Raw genomic sequence first — 17,387 nt, 5'->3', positions numbered from 1 at the left:
CATTAGCAACTCCTAACGCTTCAACTTCATAGAATGGAATGTGGCCTAATAGGGTCTAGTTTAAATTAAAAAAATAATGCTAGTATTATAATTATGTAATGATTATAGATTTAAAAATAAATTAATGATACATGAATAGCGCCGATTATTTCCTTAACAATTTTTGTTTTAATCATTTTTTTAATACACATCAAGTCTGATAAAATATTAAACTATAGGCTTACAACTTAAAGTCTCAATGTCTACCTATAATTTATCTAGTAAAAACAAATCTTTAAACATATAAAATGTAAATAGTATGTTAGTTATGAGTTTAGTTACCTTCCGATAATATTATGTGAATAGAACATTAAAAAAACCAATCAAGTCAAACTTATAGCTTAAACAGGTAATTCACAAGGTGAATCGCAATAAGTGGAATAGTATTTTTGTAATTTTTCAAAAAGGTTTGATACTGATAATTGATATAGTTTGACATTCAATTTTATCATGTTGTTGGCTGTTGCAAACCTAAGTTTACGAGTAATCGAAACTATCAAAGCTCTCTTGTCTTTATGGACCACGGTGCAAAAACGTATTTATTGCATTTTAATATTAATTCAAACAAATAAAATAAAATAAAATACCATATTATTTAAAAATGAAACTATAAAATGGTGTAAGTTCACTATTCGCGTATAAGGATACAATTTCCAATTAATTATATTATTTCTCAATTATTATTTTGCAGCTACTCGATTATATTATATTATTACGTTTTATAAATTGATAAAATATTAATGTTCTTTGATATCAGTTTTTAATTAACCGTAATTTATTAACGACTTTTGTAAATGAAATAGATATTTATTACCCGAACCGGCCGGACCTCGCGGGCTTGTTTATATGATGAAAGCTTGCGCACAAACACATATCATATACATACATAATATAATACCTATAATATTATAATAACTAGCTCGTTTCGAATCCGTAATAATATCGCGTGTAATATAATCGGAAGAGGCGATAGAAAAATGACATAAACTATAATTTATAATAACATTAATATGTATATAAGTACAGGTACGTGCGTAAATAACGATATGTAGTGCGCAATTATAATGTTATGTGTAAATATAATATTATATTATATAGGCACGAACGAAATTATTATTAATTTCAATCGTTACGGCGCAGTGATGTGAGCGAATATCACTATCATGATGTACCTACACCACTCGGTCGTGATGAGTTATTATATGAGCCGTATTATATATATTTTATTATTGCATGTATAATAATACGTGTATATTATAATGTATGTGTGTGTGTGTGTGTGTGTGTGTGGGTTATAATATTGTCTCGCCGAGTAGTTCAAAGAATAACACACGTATATATAATATTATTAGAACGTAAAGCGGCAGTTATTTTCACTGCCCGAGGACTTGCGCGCGGTGTGTCTGAGGGAAAACGATTTTTTTTATTATTTTTTAATCATTGATTTCGTAAAGGAGAGAAAAAAAACAACAAAAAAACAAACCCCAGACATTGTAAACTCGCTGACGAATCGTTTGTCGAGTAGTCAAAGTTGCATTATGGGCGTTCTGCACGGCGGGTTTAACGTTACATGTTGTGCATTATTATTATAATAAAAATAAAGAACTCATTTTCTCGGCGGCGCTGTCCGATCGACGGGCCTATTGTACAATGGTCGGGCTCAACACTACAGGAAATGACAACATCGATGGGTGTCCAATAAATGAACGTCTCGAAAATCGTATTTTGCTGACTGTTAATGTGAACGTCCGCATACATATTATTATTATATAGATGTACAGTCGGACGTCTATAATATTATTAAGTGTGTGTATTTATATTATATACAGGCATAATTAGCAAAATAAATAAATAAATAAATATTATATATATATATATATATATAGAGAGAGAGAGAGACACACACACACACACACACAAAATGAGTTACAGTGTACAGTATGTGTGTGCGAGAGTGATGAGTGTGTTGTACTGTGTTATGTAGGTACGATCAAACGGCACAACAAGAGACGGGCAAATTTTTTTTCTTGATTTTCTGAACGCTTTTATAATCCTTCTAAACTGTTATATGAAAATATATTTTTTGAGTATATAGTCACAGCGTACTATGAGCAAATGATTATTTGTTATTATTTATTATACAGCGTTATTAATAAATAATAATTGGGGTGTACTAATGTACTATTATTCAGTGCTATACCATGTTACATAATACAATTTGATATCTGATTTATGTTCGACTTTCATTTTTTGTAAGATAACCACTATTATGCTAAGAGTATATCCCTGATAATTTTATTGCAATTTGATCAGTTCAAAATTAAAATACTGGATAATATAATATTGAATATGATATAGACACGATGAAATGTATATACTACATAATATTATCCGTATTATGTCTATATGCATAACAGCATTATAGGTAACACAGAGTGATTCTTTCAACAGTTATTAGCAATCGTTATCTTGAAAAGCATTGATTTTTTTTAGAGTATTTTTTATACAGTTGGAAGTCATTTTTTTTAATATTTAACATTTCTACATTTTAGCAAAAATAATTTTTTTTTCTTTTATTTTTCTAATATTTAAGGATTTTAAAATGTTTTTCATCAGAGCAAACATTTTAAATTTCTTGCAAACAATAAGTCAAATATTTTCCTAAAAATGTCGATACGCAATTTATAATTAGGCAAGTACCTATAGTTAATTAAATAACTAGGGGTCCAACTTGTTTTGGCGGAAGGATATCCAACTATTCCCCAATACTCCCCCCATCAAAAATTTAATCAATTATAAATATTGGTAAGCTATACCTACTGTATGAAATACTTCAAATACATGTTCTTACCATTGCTAATATTTTGTAGATAACTTGTTTTACGAGTTAATGTTATATAGCAGATGTATACAAATATTAAGTTATACTTAGCATTTTAGCAATATATTATTATGTTCGCCAAATACATAGTTATCATATTTATTTACTGGTAGTAAAAACTGGGTAGTAGGTATGGTTATATATTTTTGTTATGTATTACTGCAGTTACATAACCTGCCTATTATAATATACAATAGGCATTTTGTTGAAACATTTTACAAAACGTATTTACACTAGATTTATATTTTATAAAGTTATCAAATTCTATAAAAAAAATACATTTTTATAATTAATTTGAGAGTTATTAATTAAGTATACCAATAGTATTCATAATACATTTTAATTATGCAAATAAAGCTTTAAAACATTATCTATAAACAATTTAACAATGTTTAAAATCACAGATTTTTAATAATAACATTTATTTTATGAAACTAGTTTGAAATATTAGCTGTTAATTAAATACATATGATGAACCATATTTAAGTTATTGGAAAAAATGTATTATCCATTGAACATTCCTGCCTTAAGTTACAGTTTTTGAAGAAGAAACAATTGAGTAGGTGTGCGCGTATGTATATTTAAACATTATCAATTTATAATATTTTGCAAAAAAAATAATGAAAAAAATATGTAAAAATTGCACATGCAAATATTGAAATTTTTATGCGAAAATTCACTAAAACGTGAAGTACCTAATAACATAAAAACTTGAGTAATAAAATTAAATGAAAATTAAGTGTGTATTACAAGTCATTAAATATCAACTGTGAAACAAATTCGTAGATAGCTTAATAATTTATTATGACTATAAGAAGAGTTTTAGTTTTGTGAATTAGTGGGCCAATATTTAGATATTTTAACTGTTTCGATTAAAGCATTATAAAGCCAGTTGCTTAAAAATTCATAACTCAATGTTAAAATATAAAAACAGGTAAACGATGAATTATATAATACACGAAATGTGCCACGATAAATTCAATAACGCTTGTATTTTGTTTGTTTTTTAATCATTCGGAAAATTATTATAGTTTAAATCCTTTGTTACAAAAAAAAACCACTTTTATCGTAAAGGATTTACACATTTTATGCGTATTTAGTGAATAACTGAAGCAAATAATTGATGTGAAAAACATGTTTTTTTTTGTAAAAGAAGGGATTACACGTGTTATAAAGTGTTATACCACACCACTATATCGTTTATATTACGTAGGTATACATTAACACTATTAGGTAATTGATATATTTTATAATATGGCTTCTATATAGCTCTACCGATACTCATTAGACTATTCGAAATTAACATCGAAACTATATGCATTTCGATTATATAGCCCCCCCCCCTCCTCCGGCGGGAATCAAATGGTTTTTGATATTAATTATTTTTTACTTTTAGTTGTATTATTTGCGGAAGATTATTTTTCGATTGCAGTGTAATGTCTAATAATATTACATTTAGCGGTCTTTTAATTTTTCGATTTCTTCGTCGGGATTTATACGGTCTAAACGTGAGTCTATATTAAGATGTGGGTGTGGAGCAACGGGATCTACTATACAAATCATATTCAGCTAATACCTATGTGAGTTTAACTAGATGACAAATACCATATTATCTTACAATAGATTACGTTTTGTGAGCGTAATAATATTACACCGAATAAGACTGATTGAAAAATGGTTTTCGTTCGGAAAAGACACAAAAAAATTGCAGTTACAAACCTTGCGGCGATCGACGCACCATCATACACTCAACAGTGTCTTAATATATTATTGTACAATAAGATATTATCACGTAGAGATTACAATAATATTATTGTCTGTTGTGACTTCTAAAATTAATTATAATTTACCTTTTTTTTCTCCCCTTATTCCGATGACCGTCATAATATACAACTCGTCCTATACAATATATACACCAACTCTGCGATTGATCCGTATATATAATAATAAACATACCTACTTTTACATACCTACCTAATAACTCGCTTATTATATATGCCACTGTCGCGGTCGTCGAGAATTTATGTACCACAGTCTTCTCCATTTCACGGCCCTTTCACACCCCCGCGACGTCGGATGATATGTATAGAATATAAGAAAACAACAATGTTCCGGTTTTATAATTTGTCACGACGGCGACGCGCATAACCCCTCAGCTATTGTGTAACCATAATGTGTATAATATAATATATTATGAATAATATGATATGGACATCGGCACGCGAAGGGCGCTGTACATTGTACGATTCGTTTTTATTGGTCGTTTCCCTTTATTTATGAACATAGACTCCGTTTCTCGTACAATTATTGTTATAATATATACAAACCGGAGTACAATATAATACGGCATCGGACAACGAAACGTAATTGTTCGCACGCGTTCTTTTCCAACCAGATCAGTGGACACATACATAATATTATAAAGAGTGGATGCATAAATAACGATAATGACGATATGGTCTTACTACATATTATCATCATCTATGTTTATCATGTGACTGTTCTGTTGTCTGCAGTTGACTAAATATTTACAATGTCGACCACACATTTTTCGACTGTTTTCGATAATTTGAATTCTATGATCGTTCCCGCTGTTGGTTTCTCGATTTTTTTTTTGTGTCAATAAATCATAACAATATTATTCATTGTCATTATAAATAAAAACACGTTAGCTTTGGTGTATAAGGTATATATATATGTTCGCTTTGTCGTGTATCGCTCATTAAATACCTATTATATAGTTGCCAACAGAGCGCTGTCTAAAATGCATCAATTTATTGTATTCTCAATAGATACAATTATTCCAAATGTTTATTTTCGGTGATTATCTGCTATTAAAGTTCTTAAACTGAAATGTAATTTTGTCGTTTGAGTAGATTTGTATTACAATTATTACATAAAGGAACTAATTTTTGTTTTTAGCATAAGTACCTACTTATTGTAATATTGTCTAGTTTAAGTAGATATACATTAATATACCTGAACATTTATAATGAATATTAAAATATCAAATTTTAATGGAACTTTGATAGTCGTGTATTATTTTATAATATTATAGACATTTAAAGTACCTAAATCATTTATTAAAAAATAAAAATATTATATCTGGCTCTGCAATAATCATGAGTAGTGAGTACACGAGTATACTAACATTTAACAATGTCTGTTTACGATCAGTTATACATGAGTCTTTAGTGTTTTACTGTTTTCTACTTAGATTTGTTAAAAACCCTTCTTATTACTTGCACGCCACTCGTACAATGCACGGTCTGCCTCGTTTGTTAATAATTAACCAGTGGAAATGGATCGGGATGGGAAAAAGGGTCGTCGAGCGCGTGGGCTCGCGAAGCCGTACGACGAGGTGCTGAAGCCTTGCTCGTAAATCGCGTTAAGCACACACTTTCTAGTATAATTTTTCACACACTGACGTACACGCTTGGACACGGTGTAATAGTCCTCGCCAATGTGTCCAAGTATGCACATCCGGAAAACGGTCGCGTGCGACTATATCGGCTTTTACTTGTAAGGCATACCGAAAAAAAAAACTCCATAACCCGTCGTTGAGCACATCGAGGGAAAAGCGAGGGGATAAAGCATAATATATATATTACAAAAAAATACCGTCTGGTTGTTTTTCTTATGATAAGAAGGGATAAGTCCAAATATGCAATCATGTCACCGTAATGGCTGAGAGCTTATGTCTATAATGCAATAGCTCAGATACAAAATCGACTAAATAATATGGGCGAGCGGATATAAATATGACGGAGTACAAAACTGATTTAGTGATATGTTTCAATTTGATGCGTGGTTAATAAATTTATTTCCAGGTCGCCTTAATAGCATATTGTTATATACATACTTATATATATAAATTATATATGATACAATTTAGTATTTAGTTCAAAGTAAAAAACTAGTAGGTTATATGTACATGTCTTTTGATAATTAATAGCGCAGTCCTTGGAACAAGTCTCATCTAAACGAGTAGCATATCAAATTAATTGTTCCTTTAAGAAATGCAGTTTTGTTTTAAATGTAGGTACTTATAATATGTATTTATTTTAATGAAAGTAGAAAAGTACCTATGATTAAAAAAAAAATCTAAAATAATTTTAATTAATATGTAGATTCAATTCTTACAACAAAAAAAACATGTGTAGGTACATAATATAATAGAGCTATATAGTTATATCGATGATATTGTTGGTTTAGGTTTGAAATCAATAGTACTCGAGCAGTTAGTTGTAATATAGGTTAGTGGTTGATGTGACGTCAGAAATCGAGAGAGGGTCATAATTAAACAAGTCCATGTCTACAAAAATGATTGACCTCAAAGTTTGCCCTGTTTATAACATATTGATATTAAAGGAATATTACTTGTAACATGCCAATCATATGAATATAGAAATATTAATATTAAATCATTAATTCGTCAACATTTCGGAAAATGTTATTCAAGATATGTGCAGGCATGAGCTTTTAATAATTTATAAAAACATTCATTAATTATATGTATACATTTAATAATATTGTATTGTTTCTATGTTTATTGAAACTCAGTACTTATACCTAATATAGATAATATATTTTTTGTTATACTTCAGACCATTGTTATTTAATTTACAAGTGAAATTTTTTATATTTGATTAGTTTGAACAAACTAAACATGGTGATGAATTCTCTTATAATATGTTGATTTAGTGCTGGATAATGACATACGAAATAAACATGATAATTTCCCTTAAAAAATGACTAGCCAATAGGAGCAACGACATGTCGACATGTGTTAAATATGTTATGATGGAGATCAGTGCATATGGCCCAAGAATACATTTTACTATTTTAAATCAGATATAACTTATTTTATCTTATATTTAGTTTTTGTGTTCCATGTGTTAGTGAGGAAACTTAAATTGGTTAAAAAATAGTGTGATTTTTCACAAATAAAAACGTTTTGAGGTAGTAAAATTAAGTACTCCGAAAGCCACAAAATCGATTAGGAAGTAAGAAGCACTGCAGATGGTACTTTAGGCGAGGCATTGTTGTAAATGTGTATAGCAGTTTACACGAAAAAAGTATTACAATTTAAAATGTCGAGATTGAAAACACTTTTTAAGAACATATACTTTCATTCTTATTTCAATACTGACAAAACGCGACATAACATTATTAATGTAAAATAGGATAAATAAATATTATAAAATAATTAATTGATAATATGTGGAATATACATCTTGTTTTCAAAATGTGTACATTGTATATTTGTATAGATAGAATATTTTAATAAGACATGGAGAATTTACGTAAATAAAAGTTGTGTTAAATCGATCGATAATTTGGGGAAAAAATGATAAAATAGTTGTAATTTGATGTGAAGATACCTCATACTATTTTCTTGATAGGTATAAAATAGAAATTTTAAAAACTGTTATCGAACTATTTGAAATATAAAAAAGTCGGGGAAGTGGATGTCACTCTCCTACACAGTAGGTTACAAGTGGGTCAATGTAATGGATGGTGTTAAATTTGAATTCAGTGATATAAAATCATTGCATACGTAAAACGATTTCGAGTGGAGGCGGTAAGTCAGTCCAGGATATTTTATATTATTTTTAGTACGGTAGCCAGTAAGTTGAATTAATATTTATTATTATTCTTGAACTATCACTCTATCAGTGATGCTGGAAAAATATTAAATATACTTATGTGAAATTGGGCTGTTTTTGGAAGCGAATTATAACAAAATGACGAAAGTCGTTATTCTTGTGTTAATATGTGATTTTGTCCAAATTTGAACTTCAAACATCTGTAAAAAAATAACTGTAACAATATATTTTTAGTTACAGAAAAAACTGCTTGAGGGAACCTTGTCTTAAATTTCTCTGATATGAAAATTAAACATTTTATAAATGCTTAACAACAAAATCATTTTTCAATTTTCAATTTGATTAATGTTATCAAAATTTGAACTTTAAATGCTTATAAAAAAAATTGTGCCTATATATATTTTCAATATTTTTCAATTGCTATTGCAATAATATATCAAGAATCTTGTATTAAATTGTCATGCTTTTTGAATCATCAAATTGAAAATTGAAAATTTTATCAAGCATATGAATTAATGAAATAAACATATGGTGTAAATTTCAAGTGTCAACAGTTATTCATTTTTGAATTACGGCAAAATAAGAAAATCGCTACATGAGAAATCGAGTGAATATCCAATGTTGCGTACAATTTCAACTTGAAATTCACATTAAATTTAATTTGACTTTCCGGCAGAAAATTTTCTTTTTTTTTTATAAAGATAGACAAACTTATAAGGAATCTTGTATTGAATTTTTAAAATTTAGACATGAAAAGAAAAATTTGTATGAATTTCTAACTCAAACGGTTCATGATTTTTTACGAATTTTGTCAAAATTCTAAATTCAAATGCTCATAAAAATTATTGTGGACTTACGCTCGTCGTTTTTTTTTAATTTCGACTAACAAAAATTTACGAAGTATCTGGTATTACATTTCGAAAAAAATGGTATCGACATTAGTTTAAAAAAAACAAACATTAATCTGAAATTTCATATTCCTATATTCAACACGAGTCAAAATATTTTTAAAGTTATAAACATCATGATAACACCTAGTATGATACACTATGATCTAACTTTTAAAAAAAAATTCAATTATTTTGTGTAGCAAATTAAATCCTTTTAAATGTTATTATAATTATTGAATTTAAGACCATAATTTTCCGTTTTGATTTTTTGATTTCAGAAAATCGAAAAAAAAGTAACTTAGTCTGTTATAATATAAGTATCATAACGCGATACGAATCCATTATTATATAAATTAAAAAGTACTGGAACAGTGGTTTCAGTGTTGGACAATGTCGTCTCGGTTCGTTCGGTTTGGCCATAATTCATTTAAATTATACGAAGGTATCGGGTAGGTTGCTTAGTAGTGTATATATCAGCATGTCCCACTGTGTTTGGCCCAGTTGATAACTTTTTTCAAATCATTATTTTTTGAATACTGTAGAGTGTATTTAAATATTTTAGGTATCAATTATAATTAATATCACTGTGAAATTTGAAAATTCAGTGAACTAATTCTGTATGATTATTCTGATTATAATGATACATTTTTATTTTCCATAAAGTACCACAAGTACCCATGTTTCATGGCTTTATAAAATACATACTTATATAGATTCTAGATGGTTCAAGTGCAGTAATAAATTGCAAGAATCGAATTCTGAAATGTAATGATTAAGAGAATGTTACACGGACATTTGTTGTCTCCGTCTTACAAGTGAGTAGGCTCAGAAGATCACGTTTAGCTCGGCAAGTTTCAAAATTAGAGTAAATTGACCTCTTTGACCTCTTAATAATTTCAAGGTAAGATTATTATCTAAGATATCTCATATTTATTGTATACTAATTTTAAATTGAGTTGTGAGTATTCTAAGATATACAAACAATATTTACAATTTTAACATACTCATAACTCACTTTAAAATTAAAATACCTATAAAAAAAGCTCTTGAGATGCCCTAGATAATTATCTTACCTTTCATTTTTACATGAGGTAAATTCACTCTAATTTTTAAACTAGATATGCTGAGTTAAAAATTTGGTATGTACTTACGCACTTGTAAGACGGAGGCAACAGATTTCAGTGTAACGTCCTATGAAGAAAACATTTTTTTGGGGGTTGAATATGAACTAAACTGGTTTAAATTAACTAGACATCAAGAAATTATTGAAGTTCTCAATATTAAAAATACTTATAGTACCTACGCTAAAAGTGAAATAAACTTCAAGCTGTTTTTTTTTAAAGAAAAATAATGATAGTTACAGTGATTAAAGGTATTGATTATTTTATAGACGTGACATAATTTTATAAATAATATAAATAAAATAATATTTACATAACTGTGAAACCAATACTTATGTATTGACCGCTCTACTCAGAATTTAAAAATCATGAAATTATAAATTCAGCAGTTTTTTTGAAATCTATATCTTCTTCAAATTTTCCATTTGAAATAGAATTATAGACATATTGTACTCTAATATGTATTAATACTTGATATCTTATAATATTACTATAACTATTGTTGATAAAATTAAAACAAATTAGTTAATTAAGTGGTATAAAGTACCTGCTTACCTATTTATTTGCTTTAAATATTAATTTTGATGACAACTTAATACACTGATTTCTATAAATTGATTTTAAATAGGTATCCACCAAATTATTGAATTATTTAAGAATAATTAAATAGTTATCTAAAACACATTTTTTACAAAATTAAAAAAAACATTTAACCTTTTTTGAAACAATTATGAGGCATGCAATATTTTATATGTTTGTGTTTATTACAAGTAATATTTAATAAAATTAATATTATAAATATAATACAATATTTAAATAATTAAAAATGTAATTGAATTTATCTTCAATCTATATTATGATTAATTATACAACTATAAATATTAAAAATTATATGATAATTGTCTACAAAGTAATGAAAATTGTTACGTTTTATAATTCAAAATGTAAAATATTTTGTTTTTTAGCAAACATTATTAATTTATTATTTTTAGAAGACGTTAGCAGCTGTTGTTTGTCGTCATTTTTTGAATCATGAGAGAAGGGGATTACCCCTTCTCTGTGAAATAAACACACCCGCGTTAGATAACTACCCGTGGGCACCGCAGTAAGGTGATAATAATGACCCTGTCACGTTAATGACTGATAATAGTTTTTGGCGAACAAGTCGCTTAATTACCTAATGTCTGATAATTTAACGAAAAAAAAAAATTCATCAAGATTTCGATTTTTGATAAATCACCCATCGATAAGCGTATAATATTTAAATAATATTATTGTTACTTACTATAAGTTCTATTGAGTTTCTTAGTTAATTCGCCATTTCAAGTTGCCATTGAAATAACATTGTAGCGAATACGTTCTAGGCGCACACTATTATAATAATATACACAGCATTAACACACTTTGTACACGATAATCCGCGAATGTATGTATTAGAAGCGTTTCATAACAGTGACTCAATTCGTTTTTTTTTTCTTTCTTGTTTTTTTTCTTTTCTGTAATCGGTAGATATATACGCCAATATAATAAATAAGCGCATAGAATATTTTGGCAGATAAGACGTAGGTACCTAACGCACAGTGTGATAGCTATGTAACATCTAATTACTATTCGGAGTGCAATAAAGGTCGGGCACGTGCAACGTGCATATTTTAATGACGTAGGTAATTGATAACATTTTTCTTGATAATTTATACATTTTTTTTTTTTCGGAAGTGAAGTTCGTTTTTAAAATTTTTTCTCTGCCTTAAATAATAATAGGCGTAGGTATATAATAATATCATATTATTATAGGTATAATAATTGGCGCGGGCCTTATCAATCCGACTTGCCATAAATTATTGGCCGCAAATAAATTTAGCGGCGCATAGCTGCACAGCGGACGTACTATTAGCCATATATACCTAGGCACTGCAGCGGCAAGCTAATCATCATACTTGTATGTATATTATAGGTATTCTATATATAATTGGTAGATTATGTATACCTACCGTTTTAAATTATTACATATTTATATTAGGTAGTATGTAGGTAACTGTACCTATTCGTGATATACGGTTTATTGTTCTTAGATAATGCCACAACTACTATATTACAGTATTATAATATAACGCGTTTAAATGGTTATTTTAATCGTAATATTGAAATTACGTAATAACTGGAGACAGATCTCTATTTTTTATGATAAAAAAACCGAAGTTTGCAGGCTCGATATCAATTAATAATGATCGGGTTAACAACCTATAGGTACTAAATGTTATTGCGCTCGTACCGGCTGATTGTATCCATTAGTGATTAGACTATTAGAAAGAGTTCAAGAATATTTCTACCGAATTCTTTATGCACATTATTGTTGAACTTTACCATTTATTATACACGTGAGAAGTTTACAATGAGGTCCTCAACGCAGATATTTTTTTCCGCAGATGAATCGATACAAGAAATAATTTAATAAAATAGTAAATACGAAAATGGATACAATTTGTAAAATTAAAAACAATAAATGAAAATTTAATGTGGGGTTAAAAAACAATTAAATGACATAATAAAGGGAGCGTCTAGTGACACCAATTCTGTTAAGCTTAAATCTAAACCAAATTTGGTTGAGAGTGATCTATGATAAGTACATATACAAGTATAATAAGTCAATGACTCATTTTCCAAGCTCACTTCAGATAAAAACCAGAGCAAATAGGTCTTGAGGTCAAAACCGAGATAAGTCAAATGTTAGTTGTAAATAACCCTTAACATAATTTAATAATATACTGGGTGATTCACCGCTCTTTTCTGACCATCATTCTTTTCCTTTAACTATGAATCTATTTAAATTCTAGTTTAAGTATTTTTAATTATATTTAAGAACCACATTTTTAATTATTTAATTGTATTTTACCATTTATAAGAGTGTTGTAGTTGGAAATACACATTTCTTTCAAAGGAAAACAATCAATTTTTGCGATGTTCTGCGCTCAAGCACATTCGCCCTCCATTCCCCCCCCCCCCACCATAACAATTTTTAATGAATAATATTATTCTCATTGTTAACGAAATATTAATGAACAAAATCTTTATTTATAGGTTCACTCTCCTTGAAAACTGTCTAGGGACTCCCCTGTTTGAGCTAGTACAATTTTTACACATCGGAAGTTAGAAATTTAGGATGATAGTCCTCTAATATGGGTTTTCTGTAAAAATACTAAACAGATTGAATATTGAATCTAATAAATATTAGTCATACCCCAACAATTTTTATAAATAATAAAATGTCTATAGTTAAATATTAATTATTAACATTTATCAAATTATCAAAGCCCCATAATATTTTCTGAACCTAATTACCACCGACTTATATTATTATTAGTGTAAAAAGTTGATTAATTTATTCAAAAACTACTTGTTCTAAAAATTTCCATTCAGATACATACGAGTTTTCAAATAATTCATCTGACTGAAAATTTATTAGAAATAAGGGGAATTTTCATTTGAACAAAATAAGTTGGGATCATCACGATACACCCCTCAATCGGTTTAAAAATCTAAGTATTTGAAAATATGGTCCTTATTAAGACGTAAACATAAAAAATTCCAAAAATTAGGTTTGAATAAATAAATAAATAATTAATCATTTTTAAAGAAAAATAAGGGGCGAATTACCCTATAATCTGTATGTACAAAAAATGTGTATAGATTCTACTGAAACTTATATTTACCTACATACATAATACTAATTTGCAAATACCATATACTATATGCATATTATGTATTATGTACCTATAAGTATTTATGTAAATAAATATTGAAAAATAAATAAACACTAAATGGTAATATTTTTAAAAATTAAATTTTTACATACTTTTTATATTCATTATTGGAATTGAAAAACAAATACTTAAATATTAATCATACACAATAATATAGTATATATTATATTTCTAATACATTATCTAAGCGCCTGCTTGTATTTTATCATATTAAAATCCAATAAAGAGTTCACTGATCCATATAGAAATCGTTAAACAAAAACATACTTTTTACATCCGATATTCGGTGGATCTCCTCATTTAGACGAACTTATGCGTTCTAAAAGTGCATCACTTAGATTCATTGTCAACGAGTTGTATAGGTACAAAAGATGTTTGTTGAATGTAACTATATATTTTGCGCAATCAAGTACCTTCATAAGAACTTATTTTTGTTTATTCTGTTATCAACTAAAGCTTTTGAATTTTGATAACTAATTGTTAGATGTGATAATATAAGCATTAAGCAGATAACAATTAGGTCTAATATTTTAGTTATTAATTATTATTATGATTAACGGTAGTTGTAATACCATACCTATACCATTGTAGGTACTTCACATTAGTAGATCTTCAAATAATTGTAACTATCACTTTATATACTTTATTATCGTATTCGAGATTAGTATGTTATAGGTAATATTATGTAAAATAAAAAGTAACAAAACACTGAAATTTCTCACTCGCGCCGTTGAAATATAAATTATTTAAACATTTTAACACAATATAAACTATGATACTATGACGTTGTAATCGAGTTAGGCAAAAATAATCGACTGCGTTTCTATCTATAGTTTAAGTATTCATACTGATATTATATTGGCGTGTATATATATATAAAAGTGCACAAATCAATTTATAGTTGAAATTTACTGGCTTTTATAGAAGTATAAATTATATTGACCTATATAATGTTTTGTACGTAAATTCGCATAGAGCTGCTCTATACTACGGTTGAAATGTTTATGAACACGCCCGTCCCGATAACCATTATATTATATGATACTTTATATCATATGCATAATAGTATAATAGGTATAATAGTGCAATGTTCTTACATAAGCGGGGAGTACATTATAATATAATAATTATCATTAACAGTTAAATCAAGTTAAGTCACACGAAGTACGTTTCCACTAATTTACTAAAACATTTTAAAATTGCACACTTTTGTTACAGTGTTGTCCAATATTTGTTTTACTCAAGTAGGTACGTTTTACACCGCGTTCACTCATATTATGTTTATTTTCTGTAAATTGTATTTCACTGCGACCGCGTGGAATACAATTAATTATAATATATATTGACCCGACAGTGGTCAATTACGTGTTTTTGTTTTCAATAAAAAAAAATTATATTTCATAAATTCGCAGGTAAAATGTTATCTTCATATTTCTACATTATGGGTGCACTTATAGGTACGCTGAATGTGAACTTTGAGTATTGTTTATTAAACTGTAAAACTTTAAAGGAAAACCCCGCTTTGATCGTTTTGAGTGGATGCGTGTACGGTTATACACTTGATTGCAATTATGATAAGTGATATTATTTATTATAATCGCTCGTTACGTTTTTTTTATTCCATTCATTTGGCAATTACAATGTCGACTGTGATTTCTCATAAAAATTCACTGACACTTTATTATAACAAACTGTTCAGTACGGCAATACAAAAATATAACATCATACAATTATTATACGCGTGCTTATATGATACAGTTTTGAAAATGTATCATCTTCAGTGATGATACCAAAATAGTGAATCGCGCGACTCTCATCGACATTATACTGCAATTTACAATAAGCCTCTTCTATTATAGCCTATAATATGTAATAGGTCAGAAGATGTATACAGGGTGATTCGCAAAAAATGCACTCCCCCCCCTTCATTGTTAATATTGTTATTTCAAATCAAATTTTTGTAATTTCTAAATACATAGGTATTATATCCAGGCAAATAAAGTAGTAGTGTTGGGTAGTAACGTAACGTGCGTTACTCGTTACTGTAACGTAGTTACATTTTTCAGTAACGTTATGGTAACTTCGTTATTATTATTTTTGGGTAACGCAAGAGTAACTACGTTAATTATTTAGAAGTAACTTAGCAAAAGAAAGCATTAATTTATAAATTCAATTTTTTTAAGGGGCTGGTATACTATCGTGGTGCTATTTCACGGGACAGTCCTTCCCCTCGTATCCGCATCAGAAAATGTAATTATATTAATAATTTAAGTAGGTATTTATGTAATTACAAAATTTTCACAATTTAATCTAATATAATTTTATAAATATATGATTTTGTGTTATTATTATTTTCAATTTAACTGATTTTAACCTAATTTCTGATCAACCTTATGGTAAAGTGGAGCGCTATTATAATACAGCTTATACAGGCGATTTAAAAATTTAAAAATTTTAAATAGTTTACCTATGATGAAACAAATGTTTTTAAAGTTTAATACGTCACTCCCTTCTTCAGCTTTTGTTGGAAGGCTCTTTAGTGTAGCTGGAGACATTTGTACGAAAAAACGAGCTAGAATAACTGATCAAAATTTTGAAAATACATTATTGTACAAAATAAATATAAAAAAAGATTGATTTAAAAAAGACTTTTTTTTTATGAAACTTAAATAACCCAAGAGTAACGTCATTGTAACTAGTTACTTTTGAGTAAAAAATGTAACGTGATGCATTACTTTTATACTCGAGTAACTATCAAGTAATCTAGTTACCTATTTTATTTTGTATATTGTAACGTAACTTAGTTACTTTTAAAAAGTAACTTACCCAACACTGTAAAGTAGTAAAATACTACAGTACGAGTATACGACATTATGGAATGCCTGAGATTTTCTGTCTCATTTAAGGTCTTAAGGAATATAATATATACTATATAGTGACGATATAATACTTTTTACTTTCAAAGTATGGGAACGTATATTCTTAATATTATTACTTTAAATTATTCGGCAGATGATTTTTGTTTGGAATGCTGATGTATCTAAATAAAAATGTTAGTAACTAAACAATATCATTTATCCAACTAT

General features: G+C 28.0%; 1 protein-coding gene across 3 annotated transcripts in view; it reads right to left on the bottom strand.

The window, feature by feature from the left end:
• The window catches only part of LOC111039434 (alpha-protein kinase 1-like), a 51,328-nt gene extending 36,037 nt beyond the window's left edge, over positions 1–15,291 (bottom strand). For 2 of the 3 annotated variants that reach the window (XR_002605098.1, XM_022322958.1), the window contains exon 1: positions 11,826–12,146. The gene's annotated coding sequence lies outside the window, so the exon portion shown is untranslated. Of the gene's footprint in view, positions 1–11,825; positions 12,147–14,878 lie in introns of those variants that run through there. The other variant, XM_022322965.1, reaches the window with a different exon arrangement.
• Between the last annotated feature and the right edge of the window lie 2,096 nt (positions 15,292–17,387).

This window comes from Myzus persicae, unplaced genomic scaffold (assembly GCF_001856785.1).
Source record: "Myzus persicae strain clone G006 unplaced genomic scaffold, MPER_G0061.0, whole genome shotgun sequence".
In the NCBI taxonomy this organism is placed as follows: Eukaryota; Metazoa; Arthropoda; class Insecta; order Hemiptera; family Aphididae; genus Myzus; species Myzus persicae.
Note: the sequence above shows the minus strand (reverse complement) of the source record. Positions and strands in the feature narration are given on the sequence as shown.